General features: G+C 40.3%; 1 non-coding gene across 1 annotated transcript; it reads right to left on the bottom strand.

Moving 5' to 3' along the window:
- Positions 1-12,153: 12,153 nt before the first annotated feature.
- Positions 12,154-12,260, bottom strand: LOC148848826 (small nucleolar RNA R71). Its single transcript, XR_016101578.1, has one exon. It is a non-coding gene; the product is annotated as a small nucleolar RNA R71 (small nucleolar RNA).
- Between the last annotated feature and the right edge of the window lie 249 nt (positions 12,261-12,509).

The following is a 12,509-nucleotide window of genomic DNA, read 5'->3' as shown; positions in this document are numbered from 1 at the left end:
ACTTCATTCTTGAACATATCTATTTGAGTTTGGAATTTTTCCATATGGTTCCGGCACATCTTTTCAATAACCCTTAGGTATTGTGAGAAGTCCATACTTGTGTTAGGTTGACATTAGGTTGTAACCATGGTTTTGGGTTACGTAGGTTTTTATTTGAAAGAAAATGAAGAATTGTACCTGAGTGGGCCCGCAATTGCTCCTTACCTGCTTGCTTAAGAAAAATAAAAAACAAGAGTACAAATGCAACAAAAATATAGGTGCAAGACAACAAGAATGCTAAGTGCAAGTAAAAGACAAATGCAAATAAGTGTCAATGAAGTAAAATGCCTAGTTGGGACTTCTAAGGGTAGTTGCTAGGGCTCTATATGCAATGGCTTGGGTTTGTTTCTATAGGCTCCTAACAGATGTAGGGAAACCTCAGTTGGGTCAGGCTACCCATTTACCTCAAGATAAGTCATGCGTATGGATGGAACCAAAAGGAAACAGGAAGGATTATACCTGATCCGGAGAAATAATATCTCCCAAAATTGGTGTTCACGCCCAAAGAAGTAACCAAGATCTGCTCCTGCTGAAGATGACACATCTATGGATGGAACGGAACCAGCAGGGTGCGTCCTACACACTGGATTCTTCACAAGAACCCTCTAGAAACCTTGAACACCGGATCCTAGTGTCTTTTTTGCAAGACTATTGTCAAGAACTGCTTTCTTGACTTCCTGTTGCTGCAAAGATCCAATCTTCCAACAGGTAGTGGCGGCGGTGAAGGAGGAGAAGTCCAGGGACGAAGAGGGCAGAATTGTCTCTTCTCTCTGGAGTCTGTGAGAGATCAAATCTCAGATTGCAGGATGTGTTTCTTGCTTACTCAAACCCCCTAGATCGAAATCTGATATTTTTGCTAGGGTTTTCTCCTCTTTCTTCTTGATTAAGAAACCTCCTAATATTTTGGGAGCTTTCCCAATCCAAATCAGTATTTAGATAGAGGTTAATCTTAATCCTATCTATAGATTAAGTTAGTTAACTCCTGATCTTATCAGGAGGTTACCAGATTCAAATCTAATTTGAATTTGGTCTCTTAGAGTGGATAAGGTCAAAGACCCAATCCTTTTACTAACACTAATCTCAGATTCGCCCTATGAACTGGTGATCATATCAGCCCAGATCAAAATTGGCTTTTGGCCCATTAAGTGTTCAGTGTTTAACTAGTTTCCAACCTGCTGCCCAGTTGGGCTTCTTTGTATGGCGTGGGACCCAAGCATTGATCTACACACCAGCCACATGGGTTCGGCCCAGCCTTTATGACAAGGCCCAACACTTACATTAAGTGGTTCCTGGGCCAAACCATCTTATAAAAACCCAGGGACTGTGGGCAGGTGCATGAATAGCCCATCAGGTATTATCCTAAATGGTCTTACACTTAACCTCTCAGCCCTTAATGATCAAGCACTGCCCAACAAGAGAAGACCTCTTTCTCGGCTGCAAGGAACAGTGCCACACTCTCTACTCACATGGATCCCGGGAATTAAAACCTTTTGCAAATCTTTTGAAACCGTACAATTTGATTTTTGCAAATCTACTCACATGGATCTCTACTCACACTCTCTACTCACATGGATCCCAGGAATTAAAACCTTTTGCAAATATTTTGAAACCGTATAGTTTGATTTTGCAAATCTATTCACATGGATCTCTACTCACACTCTCTACTCTCTTATTTTTGCAAAACAAAATTCCAACGATTGAAATCAACTGCCGACAGTTTGATTTCCATAAGAGAGAGTGCATTCCCGATCATTACCATTGTCCGACAAAGGGGCTGATCCTGTCACTATGACCAGTCACTCAGATGAATTCTCAGACTGCCCCAACATGTCCAGGTTTTGACCCCCACTAAGGATCTCACTGATTGACACATCAAAGACAGCCCGATCCGACACCTAGTTATGTGTCATAATCGAGTCTAGGGGTCAGGTGTAACTTTCCAGTTTTGCCCATCTGTCTCCAAGGTCTAGGGCAATACTGGAAATCTGGTCCGGTTCAAGGGTTCAAGCAATCCCATACTGTATGTGCCTTGGGTCTTACCCTGATGGCCAAAACAAGCCATTCCAACACTTGGTGGCACACCAGTATCAGCTTTGGCAGGATAAATCTCCCCAGACTTATCCAATGGCTGTGAACATTTAAAACTAACACAAGTTTCTATAAGTGTCCAGTTTTAGGGTTTTACACAGAATTATACCAAACAATATAAATCAAACATGCACTTTAATTTATTTCCACTAAATAACAAAAGTACATCAAATCCAATTGAAGCTAAGGGCATACAAGACTGTCTAACAGCTCCCACTTGCACTTAGGTCCAATCTGGTACAAGTCAGAGTCCCATACTTTCCACGTGTTTCTCAAACACCTTCTGTGTCAGTGGCTTAGTCAATGGGTCTACCACATTGTTCGCTAATGCTACTTCTTAATATCATCCTCCCGTAGGTCCAGTGTTGTCATACAACAGTGGAATGGGTGATGTACTGAATTCCAAATTCAGGAATGAACACCTTCATTCATAAGGCAACCTCACTTATGGCAATGCGCTCGAGTTGGGTTGTGGACTATTAAGTTGCTACTCAGGACCTCTATTTGCTAACATTCAGAAAACAATACGCGATCCTATCATGAAAACTTATCCAGATGTAGACTTTCTATCATTTGGATCCGACTAGAAATCGACATTTGTATACCCCAGAACTTGTAGTGAACTACCATCTAATACCAAACAAAACTCTTTTGTCCTTCGAAGGTATTTAAGTATGTTCTTCACAACAGTCCAATGCTCCTGCCCTGGGTTAGCCTAGCATCTGCTTACCACACTCACCGCCTGAGCTATGTCCAGGTGAGTGCACAGCATGGCATACATGATGCTCCCTACGGCTGAGACATAGGGAATGTCTCTCATGCCCTCAATCTCCTCAGAAGTCTTGGGAGACATCTTCTTGGAGAGAGTTACTCCATGTTTGAAAGGAACATTTCCTTTCTTGGAGTTTTCCTTGCTGTACCTTTTGACAATTTTATCAATGTAAGCAGCCTGGGATAATCCAATTATCTGCTTTGATCTATCTCTATAGAGTCAAAGACCCAGTATATATGAAGCTTCTCCAAGATCTTTCATGGAGAACTGCTGTGACAGCCATACCTTGACCAAAGTCAACATTCCTACATCATTCCCAATGAGTACGATATCATCCACATACAATACCAAAAAGGTAATCTTATCCCCACTGGATTTTCTGTAAACACAGGGCTCATCCAAATTCTACTCAAAGTCAAACATTTTGATAGCAGAATCAAAACAGATGTTCCAACTCCTAGAAGCCTGCTTAAGTCCATATATGGATCTATTGAGTTTACATACCATGTGTTCCTGACCAGCAGTAATGAAGCCTTGCGACTGCTACATGTAGATATCTTCATTAAGATCTCCATTCAGGAACGCAGTTTTGATATCCATTTGCCAAATCTCGTAGTTATGGTACGCTGCTACAGCTAGCAGGATCCTAATGGATTTAAGCATAGCCACAGGCGAAAAGGTTTCCTCATAATTGATGTCTTCTTTCTGAGTATACCCTTTCGCCACGAAGCGAGCTTTGTAGGTCTCAATCCTGCCATCGGGGCCCTTCTTCCTCTTGTAGATCCATTTGCAACCAATTGCTTTTACCCCGGAGGGTGGATCTACTAGAGTCCAGACTCCATTGGTCTCCATTGAGTCCATCTCAGCTCTCATGGCCTCCACCCACTTCTGGGAATCTATGACTAACATATCTTCCGCGTAAATCACGGGATCCTCTTCACTAGTCAAGGCTTCCACCAGGAAGGTATCCTAGTCATAACCATATCGGACTGGTGGTCTAGATACCCGGGTGGACCTTCTAGGTTGGTCATTACCTAGAACTTGGGGGACATCTCCCACTACTCGTCAGCTCTCCTCATCAAGAACTATTTCCTGACGGTGAGTGTCCATGATGTATTCAGATTCTAAGAATTGGGCATTTCGACTACAGAGCACTTTCTGCTCACTTGGGTCATAGAATAGATAACCCACTGAATCCTTTGGGTAGCCTATAAATAGGCAACGGCTGGTTTTGGATTCCAACTTGTCCGCACTTGTTCTTCTAACGTGTGCAGGACAACCCCAAATCTTCAAGTGTCTTACACTTGGCTTCTTTCCGGTCTATAGTTCATATGGAGTTTTCAAAACTGATTTGGTTGGAACCTGATTCAGCACATAGATAACAGTCTCTAATGCATATCCCCAAAAGGATGTGGGTAATTTTGAGCGTACGAGAAGTGACAGGACCATGTCCAACAAGGTCCTATTCCTCCTCTTTGAAACACCGTTGAGTTGTGCAGCAGGAGGAGCTAGTTGTGACACTATCCCATTGTCCTTTAAGTAGTCCCTGAATTCGTCAGAGAGATAATCACCACCTCGATCCGATCGAAGGGCCTTAACTTCTCTCCCTAACTGTTTCTCGACTTCCTGTCTGAACTCTCTGAACTTTTCAAAGGATTCAGATTTGTGTCTGATTAGGTACACGTAACCATATCGTGAAAAATCATCTGTAAAGGTGATGAAGTACACGTGTTGATTCCATGTCCTAACACTCAGGGGACCACATACATCAGTATGTATTAGGTCAAGTGTGCCTCCAGATCTTTCAGGCTTACCGTCAAATGGCCACTTAGTCATCTTACCTTGAAGGCAAATCTCACAAGTGAGAAGATTTTCTACAATTAGAAAATCCAAAGGACCATCCTTTACCAGTCTTGTGATTCGGTCAATACCGATATGGCCAAGTCAGTAATGCCAGAGGCACGTGGGATTAATTGTATCACAATTCCTTTTCTAGGGATTTTTTACCGACGTAGTTTCGGTTAGGTTAGTTTCTAGAGAAGGATGTAGAACATAGAGACCATTCTCCAGTTCCCCGCATGCGATGAATTTGTTATTCCGTTTAACAGTAATCATATTACTAAAATAAACAGTATATCCATCAGCACACAGTTTAGAAATAGAAATTAAATTTCTTCTCAAGTTCTGTACATAAAGACAATCTTTAAGTACAAGGACTCCTTCTCTAAAAACTAATTCTACGGTTCCTATCGCCACAACTGCAACACTTGCTCTTGTTCCCAAGAATAGTGTCACCTCGCCATCACTCAATCTTCTGCTAACCTTGAACCCCTGCAGTGAGTTACACGCATGAGTTGAAGCCCCGGAGTCAACACACCAGGACATAGAAGTAACTAACATATTAGTTTCTATGACACAAATTTTGATGTTACCTTTCTTAGATTCCAGGTAGGCAGGACAGTTCCTCTTCTAGTGGCCGGTCTGTTTGTAGAAGTGACAGACATCCGATGCCTTGTTCTTCTTCTGCTTCTTGGGTTTGGCAGCTTTCTTTTAGGGCTTCTTTGCCTTTCTCTTTTTCTTTCCCGATCTGTTAGCTTCAGCAAGCTGAACCACAGGCTCATCCTTCTTTAAAAGATCCTCGGCCCTCTGCAACATATTGCTGAGTTCCAGGACGCTGACATTCAGCTTATTCATATTGTAGTTCATAGTGAACGCATTGAAGGAAGAGGGCAAAGAATTCAGGATGGCATCCACTTGCGTGCCAAGATCTAGCCCGGATCCAAGAGCTTCAAGTTCATTAATATATCCCATCATCCGAAGACAATGGTCATGAATTGTCTGCCCCTTGGACATCTGCGCGGTCATGAACAATTTCAGGACCTTTTGTCGAGTAGAACGGTTCTGCTCTTCATACATTGTTCTTAGACTGTCCAATATGTCATTGGCTAGTTCGATCTGATCGAACTGCCTCTGTATTGAGTTGTCTAATGAGGCAATGACAAAGCAGCGGGCTAGGGAGTTCTTATCCTCCCAATCTTGGTAGTCCCTCCTACGGGCCTCAGAAGCCCTATCACCCGAACGTTCCGGGGCAGGATTTTTCACCACCTTATCTAACTTTTCAGAAGTTAGGACCAGCATAAGATTTTTGTACCAGTCGGCATAGTTTGGGCCCTTAAGGTTGTTATCATCTAAAAGCTTTGCAAATTGACTGTTTGCCATTTTCTGATAAAACAGCAAAAACGTTAGTCCACAACCTTAGTTTGATTCATGTTACCTACATAGATATGGCTTTTAATCTATGTTCCATTCCCATTTATTCATCTCTGAGATTTTCCCTCCCTTCTCAGTGACGGAGACGACGGAATGTCTCTGGAAATGTGGGAAATCACATAGGGTGCGTGAAGCCAACTGTTTTAGCTGCATAACCCCACCACCTTTCTATGACAGATCATATCCACTCATCAAATGAGTTTCCCTTTGGCCTCTGTCAGACAAGGTTTAGAGCCATTTTCAGGTAAACCTTTCTATCCAGTGAGTGCACACCCATCATATTCAGGTTACACCAAGGTACCGTGAGAGAGTTCCCATTTTCTGATGAAGCCCCTCCCACATCGGTCTATGACGCCCCTATCATCTAATGAAACACTCTAATAGATCCAACAGCAAAAGGATAGCCCAATTTTATGGTGTGTTTCCTCATTACTGATGGACCCATCATTGTGCCTTTAGAGAGTCTATCAAATGGATCTCCCTATCACACGCACTCATATTTGCTTGGAGGGAACAAAATTACGCCCTAATTCTAATTTAGGTCAAACCAAAGTGGTTCCCACTGGCTTTCATAAAGCCAGATTTCTGGTGGGCCTCAATCGGCTAGGGGTTTTGTACGCATTCCTTTTCAGGGTTGTGGGGCCCACCAAGTAGAGAGGGGTCATCCAATGACCTTAAGGGACACCATGGCAATGATGTGCATTCAGCCATGGTGTGCGCAAGAGCCACTAACGAGTTAACATGGGCCAAATGCTTATGGCCCATGGTCGCAGCACATCATATATCCAAACATCACATGTAAAGGAAGAATTGATCCAATCAATTAACTGCTGTAAAGCCCATCGAATGGCTCATTTAAAACTTAAAGCATTAACAATTAATGTTTACTAGGTGTATGGGCTGAATTGTAGTTAGCAGTTCGGCCCATACAGCTTTTCTCACAACAATGGGCTTTTGTAGTTTTAACCCTTTAAAACTGGGCTTTACAGGTGGGCCGAATTAATCCATGTAATTGAACATCAGATTTGGAATAATCAGTGTGATGGGTTTGTCGAAGCCCTCAAAATTATTACTAGTCCCACAATAAAATATTTGTAGTAAAAGTGGTTTTAGGTCGAATCCCACAGGGAGCAAATCAGTAATCTCTTAGCCGAATGGGTAAAGTAATTGTGTGGAAAAATTAAATAACTAAAATTAAAAGAATAACAAACTAAACAAACAAGAGAAAATCAGTCTTACCGAATTCTGGTTCAAGGGTTCAGGTTGAATCGATTGGCCATTGATCCTAGGTACAATTCAACAGTCTTGCAATTCAAGCATTTAACTTTAGATTTATTAGGATAGCCATAATAAACCTTGTGTTTTCCTAATTCAGTTGACCAAACCCAGCATTCGATCAACACTTATCACCACTCAAATGGGTACGATAGCGTTCCATGTTAAACAATGATAGCATTAAGATTTGTGAAAACAGTTAAACCAAAATAACAATAATTGAGATAGCTGCAATTACTAAATTTTGTTCCATCGATTCTTTTAGTTGAACCATGTTAAAACATTGGTCAAAGGCTGTCACGAACAATTGACCCAAAAAGATATCAACCTAATTGCTACTTGTACCATTATTCGTGACAATTACGGATCACCGAAATCATGGATAGCGGTAGGAAAATCAACATTAATTCAGTTTGTCAGACTAATTAACATTAACATCCAATAAAAATATGCACAAGAATCAATAAATACTTGAATTAAAAAGCAAGAAAATAAATTAACTACAGAACCTCACAATGACACAATCGAACCTCTCCCCTTGAACCAGAAAAAAGAAGCTTAGCTGCTCATGATCTGCGCAATCTCCATGCTTTGCTTCTCCATGGCCGAACTGATCTTCTTGAGTTGCTTGATGCTTGATTGCTGAATGATTGAGTGATTTCTAGAGCTGGTTCGCCCCCCTCTTTATATAGCCAAAGGAGAGGGCTGTTTTCCAACTCCTTCTAGGAGATCATCTTATCCTTAAGGAGTTTTGATCTTATCTTGAACTAATCCTATCCTATCTCTTATCTAATGCTCTAATCTCAATCTTCTTATCTCTCTAGGATTACATTCAATAATTTAGATCTGATAAAACTCTCTCCTTGGAGATTACATTCGAAATTCGGACTCTTAACTCTTGAATTCGAGTTGGGCTGCTTCAAGGTACTTCTGCGAGTTGGGCTTAAGTTTCGGCTCGTTTTCGTACTCGATGCGTGCCGAATCTGTCAAAACCCAAAACATAAAAGTTGTGGGGCTTCCTTTCATCTTTCTAATGCTTCTTGAATTGTCTAATTCGGTGTCCGTAATTGAGAGTTAGGCCCAGATTACTGACTGTCGCCGAAACTGTGCAAAATCAACCGATTTGTCCTGTTTTCTTCCAATTGCCTTCTTTATTGCCCTGAATCGAAATACAAGAGTAATGAATTCATTTAAGTGATAAATAAATATAAAAGAGTGAATATTAGAGGATAAAAATAGGGTTCTTTTTTGTCTCATCACAGTGTGAGAAATATGGACTGAAAAACAGCCCCCTTCGAATCTCAGATTCGGTACAAACAATTTTGGTCCAATCTAGTCCGAAAAGGTCCAAAACTGATTTTCAATTCAAGAATTAATTCAAGAGATATCTGAAATTAATAATTTTTTATTTTAGACAATCACAAATAAAAAATATTGACTGTTTGTACCACCTGCAAAACAGAGGTTAATCACAAAAGTTACAGTTTCATAAACTGTAAATCGCAGTATGCGATTTCTCCATCTGCAAATCTCCAGTGCCGCCATCTTCTTCCTTCTTCTTTAATCAAGAAAATAAATAAAAAACAAAAATCGTATTTCTATTCATTAATTACATTCTTGATCAAATCCTATACATTCAGTCTAGAAAAATAAAAAAATATTATTTACAGACCGAATAAAAATAAAAGGAAGAAAAAAAGGGTGCACAGACTATCTGCGCCAAATCTGCACTGCGATCTCCAAGTTCGAACAGTCCATTAAATCAAAAATAAATAAAGAACAATTCTAAATAAATTTTTGGATTTAACAAAATTAATTTCAGATCAAACGCCCTTAACAAGAAACCATTTCTTGAAAAAAAAAAAAAAGGAAAGCAATCTACGCAGATCTTGGCAGAACATTTTTTGTTCATTTGCGCAGGGTCAGATCTGATTTTCTTTTGGTTTAAGATTTGAACCTGTGGCTTTGATACCACTGAAAGAATAGTAGAATCCATCTAATGGACGCCAAGAAAGGTGCGGAATGGGGGGCGAATTTCAAAAAAAAATTCCTACCTTCTTCCAATTGGGAATCATATTCCCTAAATTTAGAATACATTATTCAAGGATCCTACTTGAGCCATAAACAAACCAGATCTGAACCAAAAGGAAACAGGAAGGATTGTACCTGATCCGGAGAAATAATATCTCCCAAAGTTGGTGTTCATGCCCAAAGAAGTAACCAAGATCCGCTCCTGCTGAAGATGACACAACTATGTCTTTCTTGCAAGACTATTGTCAAGAACTGCTTTCTTGACTTCCTGTTGCTGCAAAGATCCAATCTTCCAACAGGTAGAGGCGGCGGCTGAAGAAGGAGAAGTCTAGGGACAAAGAGGGCAGAATTTTCTCTTCTCTCTGGAGTCTGTGAGAGATCAAATCTCAGATTGCAGGATGTGTTTCTTGCTTACTCAAACCTCCTAGTTCGAAATCTGATATTTCTGCTAGGGTTTTCTCCTCTTTCTTCTTGATTAAGAAACCTCCCAATATTTTGGGAGTTATCCCAATCCAAATCAGTATTTGGATAGAGGTTAATCTTAATCCTATCTGCAGATTAAGTTAGTTAACTCCTGATCTTATCAGGAGGTTACCAGATTCAAATCTAATTTGAATTTGGTCTCTTAGAGTGGATAAGGCCAAAGACTCAATCCTTTTACTAACACTAATCTCAGATTTGCCCTATGAATTGGTGATCATATCAGCCCAGTTCGAAATGGGCTTTTGGCCCATTAAGTGTTCAGTGTTTAACTAGTTTCCAACCTGCTGCCCAATTGGGCTTCTTTGTATGGCATGGGACCCAAACATTGATCTACACACCAGCCACATGGGTTTGGCCCATCCTTTATTACAAAGCCAAGCCAAATTCATTGAAAGACTCGATGACCCCTTGAGCCCATCACATGGACCCTATGGGCCCAACACTTAAATTAAGTGGTCCCTGGGCCAAGCCATCTTATAAAAACCCAGGGACTGTGGGCAGGTGCATGATTAGCCCATCAGGTATTATCCTAAATGGTCTTACACTTAACCTCTCAGCCCTTAATGATCAAGCACTACCCGACAAGAGAAGACCTCTCTCTCGGATGCAAGGAACAGTGTCGCACTCTCTACTCACATGGATCCCGGGAATTAAAACCTTTTGCAAATCTTTTGAAACCATACATATATATATATATATATCTTATTTTTGCAAAACAAAATTCCAACGATTGAAATCAACTGCCGGCAGTTTGGTTTCCATCAGAGAGAGTGCATTCCCGATCATTACCATTGTCCGACAAAGGGGCTGATCCTGTCACTATTACCATTCTCTCAGATGAATTCTCAGACTGCCCCAACATGTCCAGGTTTTGACCCCCACTAAGGATCTCACTGATTGACACAACAAAGACAGCCTGATCCGACACCTAGTGATGTGTCATAATCGAGTCTAGGGGTCAGGTGTAACTTTCCAGTTTTGCCCATCTGTCTCCAAGGTCTAGGGAAATACTGGAAATCTGGTCCGGTTCAAGGGTTCAAGCAATCCATACTGCATGTGCCTTGGGTCTTACCCTGATGGCCGAAACAAGCCATCCCAACACTTGGTGGCACACCAGTATTAGCCTTGGCAGGATAAATCTCCCCAGACTTATCCAATGGTTGTGAACATTTAAAACTAACACAAGTTTCTATAAGTGTCCAGTTTTAGGGTCTTACACAGAATTATACCAAACAATATGAATCAAACATGCACTTTCATTTATTTCCACTAAATAACAAAGGTACATCAAATCCGATTGAAGCTAAGGGCATACAAGACTGTCTAACAGGGCTACTTATAGTCTAGTCGAAAGGACAAAATGCAATGCAATGATAAAGTGTAAAGCATATATATTAATTATAGATAATTCCCTTTAATTTTGACAGAAGTTGTGCTTAGTTTATAAATTGTATTTAAATTTCATATTCAGTGAAGCCAAATTAATGTTGCAAGTAAGATGGGCTTGGAATTGAAGAATTAAATGTCAATTGGTAGAAATTTCAATTTTTGGCACAGCTGTTGGGGATTTAATCCTAAAATAATTTTAGAACTTGTTAACCTTGGTTAATTTGGATTTTACTCTTTATTTAATTTGTTCAAATTCTTGCTTTGCTCTGATTAATTAGTGTATTACACGCACTAGGAGTGAAGAACTAGCAGAATTTGACCCTAAAATAGAGAGAACCCTCCACATATTACAAAGTGCCAACAAAAGTAAAGAGAAAGAGGAGGTTGAAGAAGGCATCTTAGCAGAAGAAGTTGAGGAAGAGATGGCAGACAAAGCAAATCGAACTCTTTTGGACTATGCTTCTCCAACAATTGATGGGGCTACTTCTAGCATTAGCAAGCCAATGATTCAAGCCAATAATTTTGAGATTAAGCCTGCAATCATCCAAATGATCCAAACAAGCATTCAGTTTAGTGGGTTGCCGAGTGATGATCCTAATGTACACATTATTAACTTCCTAGAAATATGCGACACATTCAAGCATAATGGAGTTAGCGATGATGCTATTAGGCTTTGACTTTTTCCTTTTTCATTACGTGATAGAGCTAAAGATTGGCTTAACTCACTCCTTGCAGGAAGTATCACTACTTAGAATGACTTGACTAAAAAATTTTTGGCTAAGTATTTTCCTCCCTCTAAAATAGCAAAATTGATCAATGATATCACTACTTTTGTTCAACTAGAGAGGGAATCTTTGTATGAGGCGTCGGAATGATTTAAAGAGTTGCTTAGGAAGTATCCTCACCATGGAATACTAGTTTGGTGCTAAATTCAAACTTTTCATAATGGTATTACTCCATTTAATCGCTCCATTATTGATGCAGCTGCAGGTGGCACAATCATGAGGAAGACTCCAGAGGAATCCTATGATCTAGTGGAAGAAATGGTATCAAATAGCTACCAATGGAATAATGACTAAGCTAATTGAAGGGGAGTACATCATATAGATTCTTTTATAGCTTTATCTGCTCAGCTTGCTAGTTTGAATAAAAAATAAACAAT

Source organism: Nelumbo lutea, chromosome 6 (genome assembly GCF_056320005.1).
Source record: "Nelumbo lutea isolate HS-2025 chromosome 6, American lotus-T2T, whole genome shotgun sequence".
NCBI classification, from domain to species: Eukaryota; Viridiplantae; Streptophyta; class Magnoliopsida; order Proteales; family Nelumbonaceae; genus Nelumbo; species Nelumbo lutea.
This window is presented reverse-complemented; position numbering and strand designations above follow the sequence as displayed.